This window comes from Bombina bombina, chromosome 1, assembly GCF_027579735.1.
Source record: "Bombina bombina isolate aBomBom1 chromosome 1, aBomBom1.pri, whole genome shotgun sequence".
In the NCBI taxonomy this organism is placed as follows: Eukaryota; Metazoa; Chordata; class Amphibia; order Anura; family Bombinatoridae; genus Bombina; species Bombina bombina.
The window spans coordinates 621414900-621434624 of NC_069499.1; the positions used below are offsets into that span (position 1 = coordinate 621414900).

The window sequence follows — 19725 nt, forward strand, 5'->3', positions numbered from 1 at the left end:
TTTCTTTAATAACCATTTATTTCACATTCATTAAGCCTTAATTCACCTCCACTCATTTATTTTCTAGTATTTTAATGGGAATGTACAATAGCAAGTGTTAATACTTAATACCAAATTTTCAAAAGAGTTAAAAGAATAGTGAAGTCAAAACTAAACTTTTACGATTGGGACAGAACATGTAATTTAAAAAACTTACCAATTTACTTATATTTTCAAATGTCCCTTGTTCACTTGGTATCTTTTGTTGAACAGGAAATCTAGAAAGGCTGGTAGGAGCTCAGGAGTGTGCATGTGTCTTTAGCATTCTATGGCAGCAGTGTTTGGAACTATGTATAACATTGCTATAAACAATGTTGCAAACACTGCTGCCAAATGGCTAAAGACACATGCACACCTCTGAGCTCACCTAGGATTCATCTTTAACCCTTTAATGACCACAGCACTTTTCCATTTTCTGACCGTTTGGGACCAAGGCTATTTTTACATTTTTGCTGTGTTTGTGTTTAGCTGTAATTTTCCTCTTACTCATTTACTGTACCCACACATATTATATACCGTTTGTCTCGCCATTAAATGGACTTTCTAAAGATACCATTATTTTCATCATATCTTATAATTTACTATAAAAAAAAATATAAAATATGAGGAAAAAATGGAAAAAAAAAACACTTTTTCTAACTTTGACCCCCAAAATCTGTTACACATCTACAACCACCAAAAAACACCCATGCTAAATAGTTTCTAAATTTTGTCCTGAGTTTAGAAATACCCAATGTTTACATCTTCTTTGCTTTTTTTTTTGTAACTTTTAGGGCCATAAATACAAGTAGCACTTTGCTATTTCCAAACCACTTTTTTTTCAAAATTAGCGCTAGTTACATGGGACACTAATATCTTTCAGGAATCTCTGAATATCCATTGACATGTTAATATTTTTTTTTAGAAGACAACCCAAAGTATTGATCTAGGCCCATTTTGGTATATTTCATGCCACCATTTCACCGCCAAATGCGATCAAATACAAAAAATCGTTCACTTTTTCACAAATTTTTTCACAAACTTTTGGTTTCTCACTGAAATTATTTACAAACAGCTTGTGCAATTATGGCATAAATGGTTGTAAATTCTTCTCTGGGATCCCCTTTGTTCAGAAATAGCAGACATATATGGCTTTGGCGTTGCTTTTTTGGTAATTAGAAGGCCACTAAATGCCACTGCGCACCACACATGTATTATGCCCAGAAGTGAAGTGGTTAATTAGGGAGCATGTAGGGAGCTTTTTGGGGTAATTTTAGCTTTAGTGTAGTGTAGTAGACAACCCCAAGTATTGATATAGGCCCATTTTGGTATATTTCATGCCACCATTTCACCGTAAATGCGATCAAATTAAAAAAAAAACGTTGAATTTTTCACAATTTTAGGTTTCTCACTGAAATCATTTACAAACAGCTTGTGCAATTATGGCACAAATGGTTGTAAATGCTTCTCTGGGATCCCCTTTATTCAGAAATAGCAGACATATATGGCTTTGGCGTTGCTTTTTGGTAATTAGAAGGCCACTAAATGCCGCTGCACATCACACGTGTATTATGGCTAGCAGTGAAGGGGTTAATTATGTAGATTGTAGGGAGCTTGCAGGGTTAATTTTAGCTTTAGTGTAGAGCTCAGCCTCCCACCTGAAACATCAGACCCCCTGATCCCTCCCAAACAGCTCTCTTCCCTCCCCCACCTCACAATTGTCCCCGCCATCTTAAGTACTCGCAGAAATTCTGCCAGTACTAAAATAAAAGGTATATTTGGGGGTTTTTTAGGTTTTTTATAGCATATTTACATATGCTGCTTTGTAGGATCCCCCTTAGCCCCCAACCTCACTGATCCCCCACCAAACAGCTCTCTAACCCTCCCCCTCTGCCATAGCAGGCGCCATCTTGGGTACTGGCAGCTGTCTGCCAGTACCCAGTTTAGTAAAAAAAGTAATCTTTTTTTTTTTTAAAAAAATGCCCTTTTCTGTAGTGTAGCTTCCCCACCAACCTCCCACCACTTGCAGATCACTTAGATTATTTAACAAATATTTTTTTATTTCCCATTTATTATAGTTATTTCCAGATTTTTTGTCTGTAGTGTAGCGGTTCCCTCCCGCTCCCGCCCTGTGCGCGCAATCCGCCCACCGCCCCCCCCTGTGCACGCGCGCTCCCATGCGCGCGCCCGTCGGTCCCGCCCCCGATTCCGCGTCCCGCCCCCGATTCCGCCCCCCTGCACATTACACTGCGAATCAATGGCCGCCCACCCGCCTCCCAAGTCCGCTCCCACCCACCAACGATACCGGCCATCGATGTCCGGTGCAGAGGATGGCCATTTAAGGTTATTGCAGGATGCCTCCATATCGAGGCATCACTGCAATAACCGGAAAGCAGCTGGATCGCTTCCAGCTGCTTTCCACACCGAGGACGTGCAGGGTTAAGAAATCCATTAGAACTAAGCAAAATTGACAATTAAAGGAAATTTGAACAGTATATGGGATTGGGCATGAGCACAACTTGTAATACAAGCAGATTAAGAGCACTACTACCGCTTCCCATTAAAAGTATTGGGAGTAGGTGATGCATTAATATATGCTTTGCTTAATCATTTTAACCAGCTTGCAATAACCGTTATTGCTTGCAGGAGACTGAACACAAAATAAAGTTCTGAATGTTATCAACTGTGTCATTTGGCCCTTGTATTTAAAAGACTTTTTGTAGTCATAAAAGAAATTAGTACACCAACTGTATGTGAACACTTTCTGAATAGATTAACACTGTGTTTTCTGAAATAGTTTTCAATGGCCAAACTTCCCACCGCTTGTCTTATTTGGAGCCAGCCCAGACTTGTTACTGTTGTAGACATATAGCAAAATTTGTTGGTTTTTTTTTTTTAAGGCAGAACCCTTTAAAGGGACAGTATATACCAATTTTCATATAACTGCATGTAATAGACACTACTATGAATAATAAGATGCACAGATACTGATATAAAAATCCAGTATAAAACTGTTTAAAAACTTACTTAGAAGCTCTCAGTTTTGCTCTGTTGAAAAGGTAACTGGAAAGCCCACTGCAAGTGGAAAATAAGACACTCCCCCTCCCCCTTCCTTTGCATATGAAAAGACGCTTTACACAAACAGAAGCAAGCTGTAATAGGCATATGTCGGTATTCTCCTAAAACTTTGGGGCTTGGTTATGAGTCTGAAAATCAGAGAAATGTTATTTAAAAATAAGCAAAACTATCCATTTTTTTTTTTAATAAACAACTTTATGAGCTATATAAATAGATCATCTACAACACATTTATGCAAAGAAAAAATTAGTGTATAATGTCCTTTTAATAAACATCTTATCTGTTGAGGCTAATTAAAGATATAAATGAGCTTTTACAATAATTAATCACTGACTTGTTAAGTCTGTAGTATGAACTTCCAAATCTTGTATTTACAAGATTGTAGTATTGTTTTACAATAAATTAACAAATAAGCAATGTGGGGAAATTTTCTTAAAAGTTTAACAATTTTTTTTGCTGCAATTGTTTTTCAGTGGCCAAACTCCACCTTCACATGCCTAGTATCTAACCTAATCGCTCATCTAAGGCCAGTGATGTAGCAGGGTTAGGTCTGAAGGGTGCATCTTCCAGTTCTTGGAATTAGAAAACCCTTAGTTTTCAAATAAAGGGACAGTCTAGTCAAAATGAAACTTTCATGATTCAGAGCATGTAATTTTAAATAACTTTACAATTTACTTTTATCATCAAATTTGCTCTGGTCTCTTGGTATTCTTTTGTTTAAAGCTAAATTTAGGAAGGCTCATATGCTAATTTCTAAGCCTTTGAGGCCATCTCTAATCTGAATGCATTTGACAGTTTTTCACAGCTAGACAGCATTGGTTCAATAAAAATTCTGGAGTAGACTGTCCCTTTAAATGACAAAACAATAAAGGTATACTGCATTTTTTACTGTGTAAAATTAAGCATTCAACTCTATGTACAAGTTCCTCATAAATAATAATAATAGAACATGCTACCCAATACTTTGAGAAAATAGCAGTTTGCTTTAAAAGTAAAGATTGTTACTGTTTTCATGTGAGTGACTATTAGCTAGCCTGAATTTGTAGGAGGGTCTTACACCTTATAAATACCTGCTGTGGTCTCTCCCACCTATCCCTTTATTTTCTCTTTATCATTTACCTTTTCTTTGGGTATGTCCCCTTTTAGGCATACGGACCATGTGACCACGGCACAACTTAGGTCACTTTTCTCTTACTTTGTGGTTTGTTCATTGTTACATTACAGTAGGACTCTGAGTACAAACATACATTATATAAAAGAAAACATAAAAATGTATGTCCATGCCAGACCTGTTTACAATGCATTGCAGTACAGTGGCTAAAGGGAAATTGAAGTGGGAAAATAACATGCTCTAATTTGTTAGAGCACATCATTTAGCACTACTTGTTGTGGAAATGTATGTGTTTAACCCCATGTAAAAGGGGTTAAACATATAGATAAAGCCCTGCTCACAAGCTGCAAAGATCATGCTCATCCAGAGCAGGAAACTGCCTATGATCCAATCGACAGTCTCATCACCCTGCCAATCACTGGCTGTGTTCAGTTTGGGAGATACCGTGCTTGTGGCTTCCAATTATGAATTCATGACTTTGTGGACATTAAACACATAGACTTCCACAGAAAAATTAACCAAACTTTTAAGGTTATTCCAACCTATAACGTTCTATGTATATAAGCAAAGAACAACTATAGTACTTAAATGGACACTTTACTTTAAAATTGGTTCCCCCTTAAAGGGACAGTACAATTAAAATGAATCTTTCATGATCCAGATAGAACATTCAAATTTAAACAGCTGTTCAGTTTACTTCTACTATCAAATTTGCTTTGATCTCTTGGTATATATTGTTAAGAAGCAAACCTAGTGTAGGTTCAGGAGCAGCAATGTACTACTGGAAGCTAAATGCTGATTGGTGACTGCACATATACACCTCTAGTCATTAGCTTACCAAATGTGTTCAGCTAGATCACAGTATCGAAACGCTGCTCCTTCAGCAAAGGATACAAAGATAATGAAGCAAACTGTAAAGTAGTTTAATATTGTATGCTCTACCTGAATTATGAAAGAAAAAAATGGGTTTTTGTCCCTTTAATTAATTTCCAATTACTTTTCATACCACCAACAGAATATTAATAGTATGGGAAATTGTTCTGTTGGCTTTATTTTTGTATATATAGATGATTTTGCTCATTGAAACCACAATCCTTTTAAATGGGCTGAGCTTGTAGGGAGGTACAACCTACTTTATCTTTTTCCTTTATGCACAAAATCTTTCTTAAATATTCTTACTCTGTATACACAAATGTCAATACATATAGAAAGTTATTTAGATTAACATTTTAGCACCTATCTCTCCCATCCCCACATGAAGGATAACTAAAGCTGCTGTCTCTCGTTTACATAGTGTTTCTACAGAGAATACAACAGTGTTCATATTTTCAGCATAGGTGGAGGTTTCAACAGAAAACTAAATAAAATGTAATGTAAAGCGCTATGATATAATAAATGTAAAGCGCTATGATATACTGCAGCAAATAACATTGAAATTTCTACATTACAATGTCCCTTTAATCTCCTGTTTTGGTCATTTCTTTATGAGATCTAATACATAAATATTCAAAAAATAAATCTGAGTGTGAATTAAACCTAAGAACAAAGCATGACATAAAATACACATGTAGTTAGCCCATCACAGACAAATTACTGTTACTGCAAAAAAAGATAAAGACAGTTTTGCTTTCTTACTATATTTCTGTGCTAACCTACTTCCAAATTCCCCAACTAAGTGCTGTAAGAAGTCTGTGTTAGGTATATAAACTATTTCATTTGAAAGTAGATAAAATCACAGATAGCTTTTATTGCGGCCCCTGAGCATAAAGTTATCCAGTTGTGATTTTTAGCATATTTCTTCTAAACAAAGTGTACATAGATACTTCTGATTCTTCTAGCCCCCCTCACAACATACATACACATGTCACTACACTCTACATATCTCCAATTCCTTTACACTTCTGTCGCCTTCCTGCCTGGCCATCCACCCACCACCTTGCTATGGACACAGCATGCCAGACACATATTTTAGCAGTGGCTCAGAGGTTTTCAAGGACCCAAATAGCAGCCCTGTGTGAATGAGACCTGTATGCAGCTCCTCTATGTGGCCACAGATTACAAGCCCTGACTTGTTCAGAAGCACATGGCACAAGAGGAGGAGGCTGCACAAATCCTCTCCGCCCCCAGTGTCCCAAAATACTACACAGTGTGCATGGACCACCCGTGCAAAGTGACAGTGTTTGTGTTAATGTGATACCCATCATGGTCTCAGCAACAAAGTAAAAACATACAAAGCCAGTCGTTACTAGAGGGTCATCTTAATATATTATACTATATTACTTCATATTTAAAGTTGTATCAAAAGCTGTGATTTTATCAAGAATAACACAGATCTGACACAAGCAGGTCTGGGATGGCAGTGCCCAAGTATGTGTAGTATATGATGTGTAACCAGGACAACTAAACACACCCCTGGCTTAGATATTCTAAACAGGTAACATACTCTGTATAATTAAAATACAAAATGCATTTCACACAATGTGCGACCAATATGAAGCTGTTTGAGTCATATATAATGAGTTATTAGGTCATCCTTTTGCCTGTTATAGAAACAGGTGACTTCCTTGTTGGGCACTGTCTTACACGGACATTGTCAGCTACACAATGCCCACTGGTGACAATGACACGCAAGCAGCAGCACATATATTCCTTGTTGCAGTCAGTCACATGAGCAACTAAAAACAATAACATCTGCGTGAACATTATTTGCATTAATAGTGTCTCTCTCAGGGGTTCTAAGACTAACAATCACACAGGTGTTAGTTATGGGCGACTCGGTGGCACCAATCAGATGCGTAGAACAATGTCATTAGTGACAATCACAAATAAAATAGACCAGTCCTATATTAACAATGATAATATAAAATGATATCCCTGTCATTCCACTGGGGAATAGGGCACTCACACTGGTGACAGTCACACTCTAAATAACATTCATTAGTGACATTCACACGCACAGCAGTGTACTTACACTAGGTGATAACCACATGTGGGTGTATAAGCCCGGGCATGTCTCCCCAGCATATCTGTGTGCATTAGGACAGGATCATTCTCACTGCAGGGACATGTTATGTAGTGACTGCCATTTGCTGTGACTGTCCTGTGTACTGCAGTGATTGTATTACCTAGTACTGCACTGGTCCAGTTCTCCTTCGTTTGCTTTTGGGTCACGATGAACAAGTTGATGAAATCTCAAGAAATCCTGATCACTCTGTATACACATGGGTGAGTTTAGCCACGCCCCGCCTTACTATTGGGTAGAGCATTAGAAGGGAGGGTGCCTTTGAAGTGAAAGGGCTGTAAGTAAAATGAATTCATCAGGTAGAATATAATAAGAAACAAGTACAATTAGTATGATGTGAAGTTAAAGGTATTTTAAAATCAAAATGTCAACCAGACATTACAGTTTAAGATAAAAAAAAAATAACTAGGATGTAGGAAGCAGATTTATTTTCGTGGTTAAGAACTGAATTCTTTATCTATCTATCTATCTATCTATCTCTATATCTCTATCTATCTATCTATCTATCTATCTATCTATCTATCTATCTATCTATCTATCTCTATCTAAATCACTTATCTATCTATATCTATCTATCTATCTATCTATCTATCTATCTATCTATCTATCTGTATCTAAATCACTTATGTTATCTATCTATCTATATATACCTATTTTTATGTCTGTATGTCTCTCTGTCTAAATATCTAATTTATCTTTCTCTCTCTATAATGTAGGCTTAAATTTAAAAAGTTAGCATTAAAAACTTGATTTGGACTGGAATAACAAATTTGGCTGCAAAATTAGTATAAAAGATGAACATTCAAGTAGTTTCTGAGATATGTTATGTGAAAGAGTGAATTATTGAATATTCATATGAAGTATAGGAAAAAGCAAATTTGAAAGTTCAGAGGGAGATTTAAGGTGCCATTATTTCTTTTTCTTGCCATTTGATCTAAATATTTGAAGTTGTACCTAGCCTTTTACAATATTTTCCCTAACTGAAAATAAGTATAACTGGATTATAACCAACACATTAATATTATAGCAATAAATAGCAGTGGAAATAGTCAGAATATGTGTTCTGAAAGGTAATATTATCAATTAAATACAGATTTTACATTTTTAGGGGCTTTTATCTCCCTTTGATTCAAATCCCTTCATTGCATAGCAATGCATTACAACTAAAGACTTAAATGGGCATTTTATTGCAATAATAAAACACTATACTTTGTGTATTTTATTCTTACATTGACACTTAAAGCTGGGACATGTCAGTGAAAACATAAACTGTTTTTATTTGTTAAAGCAATTTATTATTACACTAATATTCTTTTGTAACTAAGAGAAATGTATCTGTTTCCAAGGAATATTATTATAAGAATACATTTCTGTAACAAAAAAGAATGTTTTACTATTGCACTAACATACCCCTTTAAGCATTTTTAAATGTATCATATATATATATATATATATATATATATATATATATATATATATATATATATATATATATATATATATATATATATATATATATATATATATATATATATATATATATATATATATATATATAAGTAGGAGGTCTTTTTTCTTTTTTTTTTTTTTCAATTTGATCTTTACATGCAGGGTCTGGAAAAAGTGCAGATTTTTAAAGGGACACTAAACACATTGTAATTACAAGATATTTATTTTGTGTTGCAATAGAAGAACATTTCAGCCAAGTCTAAACCTTTTTAAAACAAATTAACTATTTTTTACTGCAATTATTTGCCTTATTTTCAGGAGCCAATCTGGGCTTTAGTCCTCAGACAACAAGGCTAATTCCTCTCATAAAGTTAGGATACAATCATGCATGGTTTTGCAGTTCTGAGAATTAGAAATTGCTCAATTTAAAGAGGTAAATTACATGTAAAGTGGGAAAATAAATAGTTACAATATCTTGTTAGAGTTGTTTCATTATGCATTACTAAACTTTTTATTTGCAACTCGAAAAGCTGTTTACTGTCCCTTTAAAGGGACAATAAACGTTTAGAATAATGTTATATAATTCTGCACCAATTCTGAATGTTTACTGTCCCTTTAAGGGCCATAATAATCAAAATGAAACTGATATATTTCATTAGGACCTCTGCAGCCAATAATTGTCTGATCTATGCATATCCTTTTCTGGGGGTCACAAAGTGTGTTACATGTATGAGTTTTTCCCCTTCTTACTATAACAAAGATTAAACACATAAGCCAGGTGGAAATTGTCCCTATCAGCCAGTAATCATTAAATACATGGGTATCAGCGGTACAGAAAAATGCACAACCTAAAAATGTAGCTTTATTTTTCTAAACAGTCTTTACTCACTTCTGCCCTATAGTGCCCTTGGCATGATAGGCTCCTGAGCTAACATCCCCATTTTCAACTAAAGATACCAAGAAAAGTTGATAAAGGCATTAAATTCGAAAGTCGGTTATTTTTCCATTAACAGACCGCCACTTGGTTGTTGAATACAGAATTCCAACAGATGGCACTATAGAGTTTTGTTCTGTTAAATGAAAGTACCCATGGGTGAAGAAATGATCTTTTTTGCCTCTGTCATTTCCCATGGTTCGCTTGGGGTGGATGCCAGAGGATCGGAGGAGTGTGAATAAATACTGCTTTATCTGCATTTGTTTAGCTCACAGATCAGCTCCATTTCCTTGCCCATGAAGATGTATACATGCTAGCTGTCATGCTCATTTAAGATTTCTCATAAACCTTAGTTATCGTTTCACCCATCCTTGTCACATGTTGCACTGCTGTTCTCTTCAATACATTCCTGCTAATGTTACACTTATGTTAGTATAATTCTATTAAAGGAAAATTGTACACTAGATTTTTCTTAGCATAAATGTTTTGTAGGTGATCTATTTATATAGCCCAACTGGGCTGGATTTAGATGTATACTGGTGTCTGCAGACCCTGGTTATGTAATCTGTGTTTTCATATGCAGGGAGAGAGGAAGTCTGATCTTCCTGCTTTCTCAGCCCCTTTCAATGAGTGTTCAAGCCTAACCTCATCAACAGTGCTAAATTAGTAGCTTCTAAGTAAGTGTTGTATTATATTACCCTCTTTTCACATCCTATCCTCTGGAGGAAGTTAAAGGGACATTAAACATGTTGAGATATAGACAAAATATAATAATATGTACTTTAATTACTTTACCTGCAAATGTATACTGCAGTGCCTCCCCATTAACCCTTTTTTTTAAGTTTCCGAACTGTACAGCTCTAACTCCCCCCACACATTTCCTTTTATGGCTGTATCTATATCTACCATTGATTTGGTAGAATGCAGAAGTAACACAGTGATTATCTGCTGGAGCATGTCTAGAAGCAAATAAACTACTGTGAAATACAATGCCTGTGTTTCTGATGCAAAACACTGATAAGGGGGGGGGGTGGACCAGACACTCCAGACAGCAAAGCTATGTAAATAATGTTGCTTATTTTTGAAAATTATTTTAAAATACTTGCCAGCAATTAAAAAAAAAATATGCAAACTATTTTTACTTAATTAGCGCTTTTAGGATATGCACAGATCTCAACATGTTTTATGGCACTTTAACCCAGGTTTTGAATTACATAGTTAGGAAAAATGAGATGGCCAAATAAAAAATAGGGATCACACAACTAAAGCCCATACAAATAAAACATATTAGGCTAGATTACAAGTGGAGCTCAATCAGTTGCGCACGGTGCAATGTCCTTTGCACAATCTGGTATTACAAGTAGATGGTTAAACATTTTAACCAAAGCATCATATAGCAGCTACAATGTTTTTACTGGATGCTTCATAGAAGTATATTATGTGAGGGATTTAGGGCACCAACCCTATCCAACATGCCTAATTGCTCAAGCAATATAAAGTAACTCTTGACTTATAATATGAGCAAAAAAATGGAAGAGCTACTGATTGTGCTCGACAGGGCCGCCACTAGAAATTGTGGGGCCCCTGACTTAACCATTGATCAGCCCCCCCCCCCCCTTGGACATGTGCAATTTTTTACCAAGTAACTAAAACGTATATGCACTTTATTCTTAAGTGTCTATTTAAACTTGGAAATGTTGTAAAGGTAGTAGCATACACAAACACAGACACACTCACACACTGAAACACACACACACTCACACCTAAGGATTTACATATAGACACTCTAGCAGACACGCAAAGAAACACACACAGACACCCAAACAGACACTCAGCACTTGTTTACATTGACCTGACAAGTAATGAGGTAAACTACAATTTTGTAGAAAAAAAAAGGAGATTTAGAAAACAAAATATGGAGTTCTGATTATCTTTTTGTAAAGGAAGATGCCAACTAAATGATGACAACAGCATGCAGTGGCTGAAAGGAAGGGCCCTGAACTGCCTAAATGATAATTTAAAGGTTAATTGGTGAATTAGTGACTTCCGGAAAGGTCTTGTTAGCTCAAAGTCTGTAGAAAGATGTGAATAATCAGTAGTAAGGTCAAAATGTCCTAAAAAGGAACAGACAATGGACACACACACAAACTTGCACATACACCCAAGGAAACACCAACATACACAGCCTCAGAAAACACACAAAGACATACACAGAGATACCCACAGAAAACACACAAAGACATACACACACTGAGAGACAACCACATAAAACACACAACGACACATACAAACACTCTCAGTGAGAAATCCACAGAAAACACACAAAGACATACACACACCCTCACAGAGACACCCACATAAAACACACACCCTCACAGAGACATCCACAGAAAACACAGACATACACACCCACCCTCACAGAGGCATCCAGAGAAAACACACAAAGACAAACATACACACACCCTCACAGAGACACCCATAGAAAAATCTCAAAGACATATGCACACACCCTCACAGACATCCACAGAAAATGCACAAAGACATACACACCCACCCTCACAGAGAGACCCACAGAAAAAAATACATACACACTCATAGAGACACAAACCAAAGCACAAAGACATAAACACAGACACCCACAGAAACACTCACAGGAGTAAAGATTTATGTACATTGCATCCCCTAAATCAACAGTGTGTGACACGCATGATAAAAAAAATTGCAGCAATTAAGAGATCACTTTTTAAAGATTCATATTTGTAAATGTGCAAACAAAAATAATTCTGTGAATTGAGAATTGTACATTAATGATCTGGGTAGATTGCTAGATGAAGAAAAGTACTTTTAAAAGGTTGACATATGTTTGTTTGTTTTTTCCCCATTTTCCCCAACCAAGAGCACCACTTCAAATATAGTGTACAAATGTTCCCATCTGTCAGCTGTATTTATGGATTTTGAAAATGCTGTACTCTATATGTTCTTGGTGGAACCATAAGCTGTGGTACTCATACCATTAGATCTGGTTAAATGCAGGACTTAGGCTTGTTGGTATGTATTTCAAAATTCAGTCAGCTGTAGTGTAAACTGACCAGTTTTAAGTTAACCTGTCTCATTTCAAACACTGAACAATCTTAGTCTGAGAGTATAACATTTTATGCAGATGTAAAAATATAAATGATAAAATGCCTCCTTGCATCTGGAAAGTCCTTGCATAAAGGGGCAGTAAACTGCAATGTAATATATATATATATATATATATATATATATATATATATATATCTGCCAAAAGGGCACCTACCATTTTTGTATTGAGGAGGAAACATTTCTGCATGGTTTTAAATATAGAATTTTTACATCATTGTCAAATAATCATAAATACACTGCTGCTAAAAGAAAATGTGTTTTTATGGACATCTGGCCCCACCATACAACTACTACCACATTGAAGTTACAATCTGAAATTGCACAAAGAAATAAAAAACATTTGTTAAGTAAGTCCTACCTTCTGTGCAAATGAAAGTGATCTGCCGTCTGACTCAGGCACACACTGTACAAACAAAGTGCCAAGTCTGTCTCACACTGTGCATAGTGATTTAGTGCACACTCAGAAATCCTCTCAAATGCTAATACTTTACTCCTTGTAATAACATTTCCCATGCTCAATTAGCACTCTGCTGTAGTACCAACTGGTGGCTGCCAAAATATAAAATAAAATAAAAAAGTCACCCCTGTCACCCCCTGATGGTGGCCCTGGTGCTCGAGCGATGTTAGATCACAATTACACTAATATTTTTGTGCTCCACTTTTAATCTAGACCCTAATAATTAGATATACATGAAACTGGGCATATAGTACACAGATAACTAAGCAGCAGCAGCTAATACCAACATGGAAGACAAGAAGACTTTTGGCCATTTGCAGTTGAGCAGGCCTAGTACTCTTGCAAGCTGACACCAGAACAACACCAGCAATAATTTTCATCTAATGTGAGACAACTTTCACAGTTGCTTTAATTTTACACACAAACAAGTTGACGTAAGCACTGATGGGCATTATTGGACACATTTACAGTGAATACTCTAAACAAGTAATTTTTATCTCTTGACTGAAATATTTTATTTTTTTGGAGCTTTATTTAATGCTTCCGCTTGAGTGTTAACTGCAATAGAAGTAAGCTTGTTGAAAACTGTTTTGAGTCTCGTGCTAACCAGACAAGTGCAAAAAGCCAAAGTTAGAATATCATCCTCCCCATAGAAGTCAATGGAGAAAAAAAGTTAAAAAAAAACACCCTACTCTAGCGCAAACCCGATCACATATTCTCATGTGCGCTAACCCCACATGAAAATATGAATATTTCACATTCCAATGTTCTGCACATAGCAGAATATGTTCTATTCATTAAAATCACTGGTACGAAGATAATATCTGTGTAAAAAGCAAAAGAAGGGGTGCCTCATAGCATAGCCATGTTTTGGTAAGAATAGTGATATTGCAATTATTAGAAATTTACTCACATTTAATGTTGCCACCAACTGCTGGGGTGCATATAAGGCAGGCTGACACTTTCAGCGGTCAACTCGCTGTACCAAGGTGGTGTTATTTGCTGGACATGGATCTGGTAGGAAACCTTCTGCTCCTCTCTGCTGTAATAGCTCCCAATGTGGCGTGATTCACTTAATAGTGTGGCTCGCTGGATTAGCAAATAGATCCTATGTTATGTCTCCAACAATAGATGTTAAATTCAACAAACAACTAAATTCTGGTGTGGGATTAGTTGGTTAAATAATCTGTTTAATGCAACGTGTTTCTCGGCTTAACAAAGCCGTTTCTTCAGGCATACAAATACAAGACACAGGTGTTTGTTTTAAAGGCTAAACCTGGATGTTACAATTTGAATCAACCTATCATGGGTTGTTACATGTTTACGTAAAAGGTTACATTGTGACATGTATCATACATATAATATGTTCCATTTTGGGTGAATGATTCAATTCTCGTTGTTATTCATTGAACCTATCAACCCCCTCAACCCCATCCCCTCAGAACTACTCCCTTCCCTCTCTTCTACCCATATCTCTATACTCACACACATCTTCAACCTCTCACTCAGCACTGGTATAGTTCCCACATCTCTTAAACATGCATTAGTCACACCTATCCTCCAAAAGCCTTCTCTCGATCCAACCTCCCCATACAACTACCGCCCTATTTCCCTCCTTCCTCTTGCTTCAAAGCTTCTTGAAAAGCTAGTATATGCACGTCTATCCTATTTCCTTACATTAAACTTCCTCCTTGATCCATTGCAATCTGGATTTTGCCCCCTTCACTCAACAGAGATCACAATTATTAAGGTTACCAATGACCTACTTACAGCAAAATCTAAAGGCCACTTCTCTCTACTAATACTCCTTGATCTGTATCTGCAGTCTTTTATACTGTTGACCACCCTCTTTTGCTCCATACCCTCCAATCCTTTAGCATCTGCGACACAGCTCTCTCTTGGTTCTCTTCCTATCTGTCTAAACATACTTTTAGCGTAGCCTTCTCTGGGGCATCCTCTGCCCTGTTACCTCTTTCTGTTGGGGTACCGCAAGGCTCTGTCCTCAGTCCCCTTCTCTTCTCAATCTACATGTCCTCATTAGGTTCCTTAATAAAGTCCCACTGGTTTCACTATCATTTGTATGCCGACGATACCCAAATCTACCTCTCTGCACCAGAACTATCTCCTGCCTTGCTAACCCATGTCACTAACTGTCTCTCTCATATCTCATCTTGGATGTCCTCTCACTACCTCAAGCTAAATCTCTCCAAAACTGAGCTCCTTATTTTCCACCCTTCTTCCAAAATCTCCACCCCCCATGTCTCTATAACTGTTGATAACCCCATCATTACCCCAACCTCACATGCCCGATGTCTTGGGGTCACAATTGACTCAGATCTTTCTTTCACTCCTCACATCCAGTCCTTAGCTAAAGCCTACCAGTTCCACCTTAAAAACATTGCTAAAATCAGACATTTCCTTACACAACTAAGATTTTATTCCACTGTCTCATCCTTTCCCGCCTCGACTACTGCAACTCCATCCTCTCTGGTCTCCCTGGATGCCACCTAGCTCCTTTACAATCCATAATGAATGACTTTGCCAGGCTCATCTTCCTTACACATCGCTCTTCATCTGCCACACCTCTCTGCCAATCCCTTCACTGGCTTCCTCTTGCCTCCAGGATTAAACACAGAATACTCACTCTGACACACAAAGCCCTCAATTGCATTGCTCCCCTCTACATCTCAGACCTCCAGATACTCTCCCTCCCGACCCCTTCGCTCCACTCATGATATTCCTACTCTCCTCCTCGCTTGTTACCTCCTCACATTCCCGTTTACAAGATTTCTCCAGACTGGCTCCCATCTTATGGAACTCTCTGCCTCGCTCCACAAGACTCTCCCTTAGTTTTAAAAGCTTCAAGTGCTCCATGAAGACTCTACTATTCAGGGACACATACAACCTTCACTAGCCTTCCTATCTCCCCTGCTTTCCCCTTAAACCCCATAGCATCTAAGCCTATGAGCCCAGTTGTTTGTAGTCCACCTTCATAAGAGCCCACTACAACAGTGCAACTCTCGGCAGGACCCTCTACAAATTTGATCCCTGTAATTGTTTTTATATACTACCTATGTTCATAGTGCTGCGGAACCTGTTAGCAATTTTTTGTGTGTACATTTAACCAGGTAGCATGTTCCTGGGTGTGAAAAATTATTAAGACATCAAAAAATATATACAAAAAAATGTTATGCTATACAATAAATTACCTTTAAAACATTTTATAAAACCCATTGTTTAAAATATATTATTAATGTTATGATTAAAGATCAGTGAAACCTATGTGATGATGTGTGAATGAATGATGTAGTAGTGATATATATATATATATATATATATATATATATATATATATATATGTATATATACAGTATCTCACAAAAGTGAGTGTAAAGAAATTACACTTTGCTACAATGTAAAGTAGTGAGTGTACAGCCTGTATAACAGTGTAAATTTACTGTCCCCTCAAAATAACTCATTATACAGCCATTAATGTTTAAACCATTGGCAACAAAAGTGAGTACACCCCTAAGTGGAAATGTCCAAATTGGGCCCAAAGTGTCAATATTTTGTGTGGCCACCATTATTTTCCATCACTTCACCAGATTTTCACAGGTTGCCACTGGAGTCCTTTTCCACTCCTCCATGATGACATCACAGAGTTAGTGGATGTTAGAGACCTTGCGCTCCCCCACCTTCTGTTTAAGGATGCCTCACAGTTGCTCAATAGGGTTTAAGTCTGGAGACATGCTTGGCCAGTCCATCACCTTTACCCTCAGCTTCTTTAGCAAGGTAGTGGTCATCTTGGAGATGTGTTTGGGGTTGTTATCATGTTGGAATACTGCCCTGCAGGCCCAATCTCCGAAGGGAGGGGATCATGCTCTACTTCAGTATGTCACAGTACATGTTGGCATTCATGGTTCAATGAACTGTAGCTCTCCAGTGCCAGCAGCACTCATGCAAGCCCAGACCATGACATTCCCACCACCATACTTGACTGTAGGCAAGACATACTTGTCTTTGTACTCCTCACCTGGTTGCCGCAACATGCTTGCCTGGTTGCCGCCACATGCTTGACACCATCTGAACCAAATAAGTTTATCCTGGTCTTATAGGACCACAGGACATGGTTCCAGTAATCCATGTCCTTAGGTTGCTTGCAGGCTCTCTTGTGCATCATCTTTAGAAGAGGCTTCCTTCTGGGACGACAGCCATGCAGACCAATTTGATGCAGTGTGCGGTGTTTGGTCTGAGCACTGACAGGCTGACCCCCACCACTTCAACCTCTGCAGCAATGTTGGCAACACTCATACATCTATTTCCCAAAGACAACCTCTGGATATGACGCTTAGCACATGCACTCAACTTCTTTGGTCGACCATGGTGAGGCCTGTTCTGAGTGGAACCTGTCCTGTGAAACTGCTGTATGGTCTTGAACACTGTGCTGCAGCTCAGTTTCAGGGTCGTGACAATCTCCCTATAGCCTAGGCCATCTTTATGTAGAGCAATAATTATTTTTTCAGATTCTCAAAGAGTTCTTTACCATGAGGTGCCATGTTGAACTTCTAGTGACCAGTATGAGAGAGTGTGAGAGCGATAACACCAAATATAACACACCTGCTCCCCATTCACACCTGAGACCTTGTAATACTAACGAGTCACATAACACCGGGGAGGGAAAATGACTAATTGGGCTCAATTTGGACATTTCCACTTAGGGGTGTTCTCACTTTTGTTACCAATGGTTTAGACATTAATGGCTGTGTGTTGAGTTATTTTGAGGGGACAGTAAATTTACACTGTTATACAGGCTGTACACTCACTACTTTACATTATAACAAAGTGTCATTTATTCAGTGTTGTCACATGAAAGATATTATAACATTTTTACAAAAATGTGAGGGGTGTACTCACTTTTGTGAGATACTGTATATATGTATAGGTAATATTGTTAATTAAAGTGGATATTGAATGCTATGATTGTGCAGTGACAAAAAATAAGAATTAAAATTGAATTGTGCCACCATTTTTGATTGTGCATGTCTTAATATCTAAGTGATTGTGAAATACGATGGAAAGATAGAAAGATTTTCCTTTACATATTACATCTATGCATACATATGCATGTATGAATATAGAGAATTTAAATGCTCATGTGGGAGGGCTTATGTCGGAGAGCGATAGGATAGTTTAACACAAAAGTAACATTAGGTGTAGAACATTAATAGCTCCAGTTGCAGGACATTTTGTAGAGGCCGGACACTAAGTAAGTCAGTTATGATTTCAAATAATTGAGCATGTAAATAGACCTAGGAGGGTGGTAATAGGGAGTTATTAAATCATTTTGGAGTTTTGCACTAGACACTCTCGCTTCTAGGGGCATGAGCAAAGAGATAGATTGGTCTGTGTTCTACTAATGATGTTAATGGTAGGACATTGATAAAAACTACACATATTGTTGTTTATCTAAGATTGGATGACAGAATACTTGCTGTTTCTATTTTATTTATTGTTACCTGTCCGTATCTGTAAACTGTTATTGTTGAAGTTTACAACTGGGTGGGGTGTGTTTACACATGGAGAATTAAGGTTTAACTTGGTGCTATTTAAGGCAGACAGGATATGATGCATGTATGCATAACTAAGGGGTTTGTGTCACAGTCTTTACCCTAGACATAGTGAATGAGGGGCCCCCGGCAGTCCGTCTCGGCATCCCACGTGCAGAGACAGAGAGACTAGTCTGTTCAATAGCTGCAACTGCAGCTCTCTAGGCACACGTGGCCGCATGCTGCCTAGATTTAAAGGGCCATCCTCTGATTACTATGACTCCGTCTCCCACCTGGAAGGCACAGGTGTGGGAGTTCCTATATAAGGCTGCTCAGTACATCAGTCTGTACTGAGTTATTCCCTAGGAAGGTCCTTATTATCTTGTTCCTGCTCCTCTGCTGTGAAACTTGTTTATGCCTTTCCTACTGCTGAGACCAAAGACCTTTGCTGTGATACTTGGGTATGCCTATCCTACTGCTGAGACCAAAACCCTTTGCTTTGATACTTGTGTATGCTTATCCTACTGCTGAGACCAAAGACCTCTGCTGTGATACTTGTGTATGCTTATCCTACTGCTGAGACCAAAGACCTCTGCTGTGATACTTGTGTATGCTTATCCTACTGCTGAGACCAAAGACCTCTGTTGTGATCCTTGTATATGCTTATCCTACTGCTGAGACCAAAGACCTTTTCTATGATACTTGTGTATGCTTATCCTACTGCTGAGACCAAAGACCTCTGCTGTGATACTTGTGTATGCTTATCCTATCAATGAGACCAAAGACCTCTGCTGTGAAACTTGTGTATGCTTATCCTACCGCTGAGACTAAAGACCTCTGCTGTAATACTTGTGTATGCTTATCCTACTGCTGAGACCAAAGACCTCTGCTGTGATCCATGGGCATGCCTATCTTAACTGCTTAGATCAAAAGGCCTCTGCTGTGATACCTATGTATGCTCTCTTG

General features: G+C 37.7%; 1 protein-coding gene across 3 annotated transcripts in view; it reads right to left on the bottom strand.

The window, feature by feature from the left end:
* The window catches only part of EDA2R (ectodysplasin A2 receptor), a 100437-nt gene extending 93039 nt beyond the window's left edge, over positions 1-7398 (bottom strand). For 2 of the 3 annotated variants that reach the window (XM_053699024.1, XM_053699022.1), the window contains exon 1: positions 7333-7398. The gene's annotated coding sequence lies outside the window, so the exon portion shown is untranslated. The other variant, XM_053699023.1, reaches the window with a different exon arrangement.
* Positions 7399-19725: the final 12327 nt, after the last annotated feature.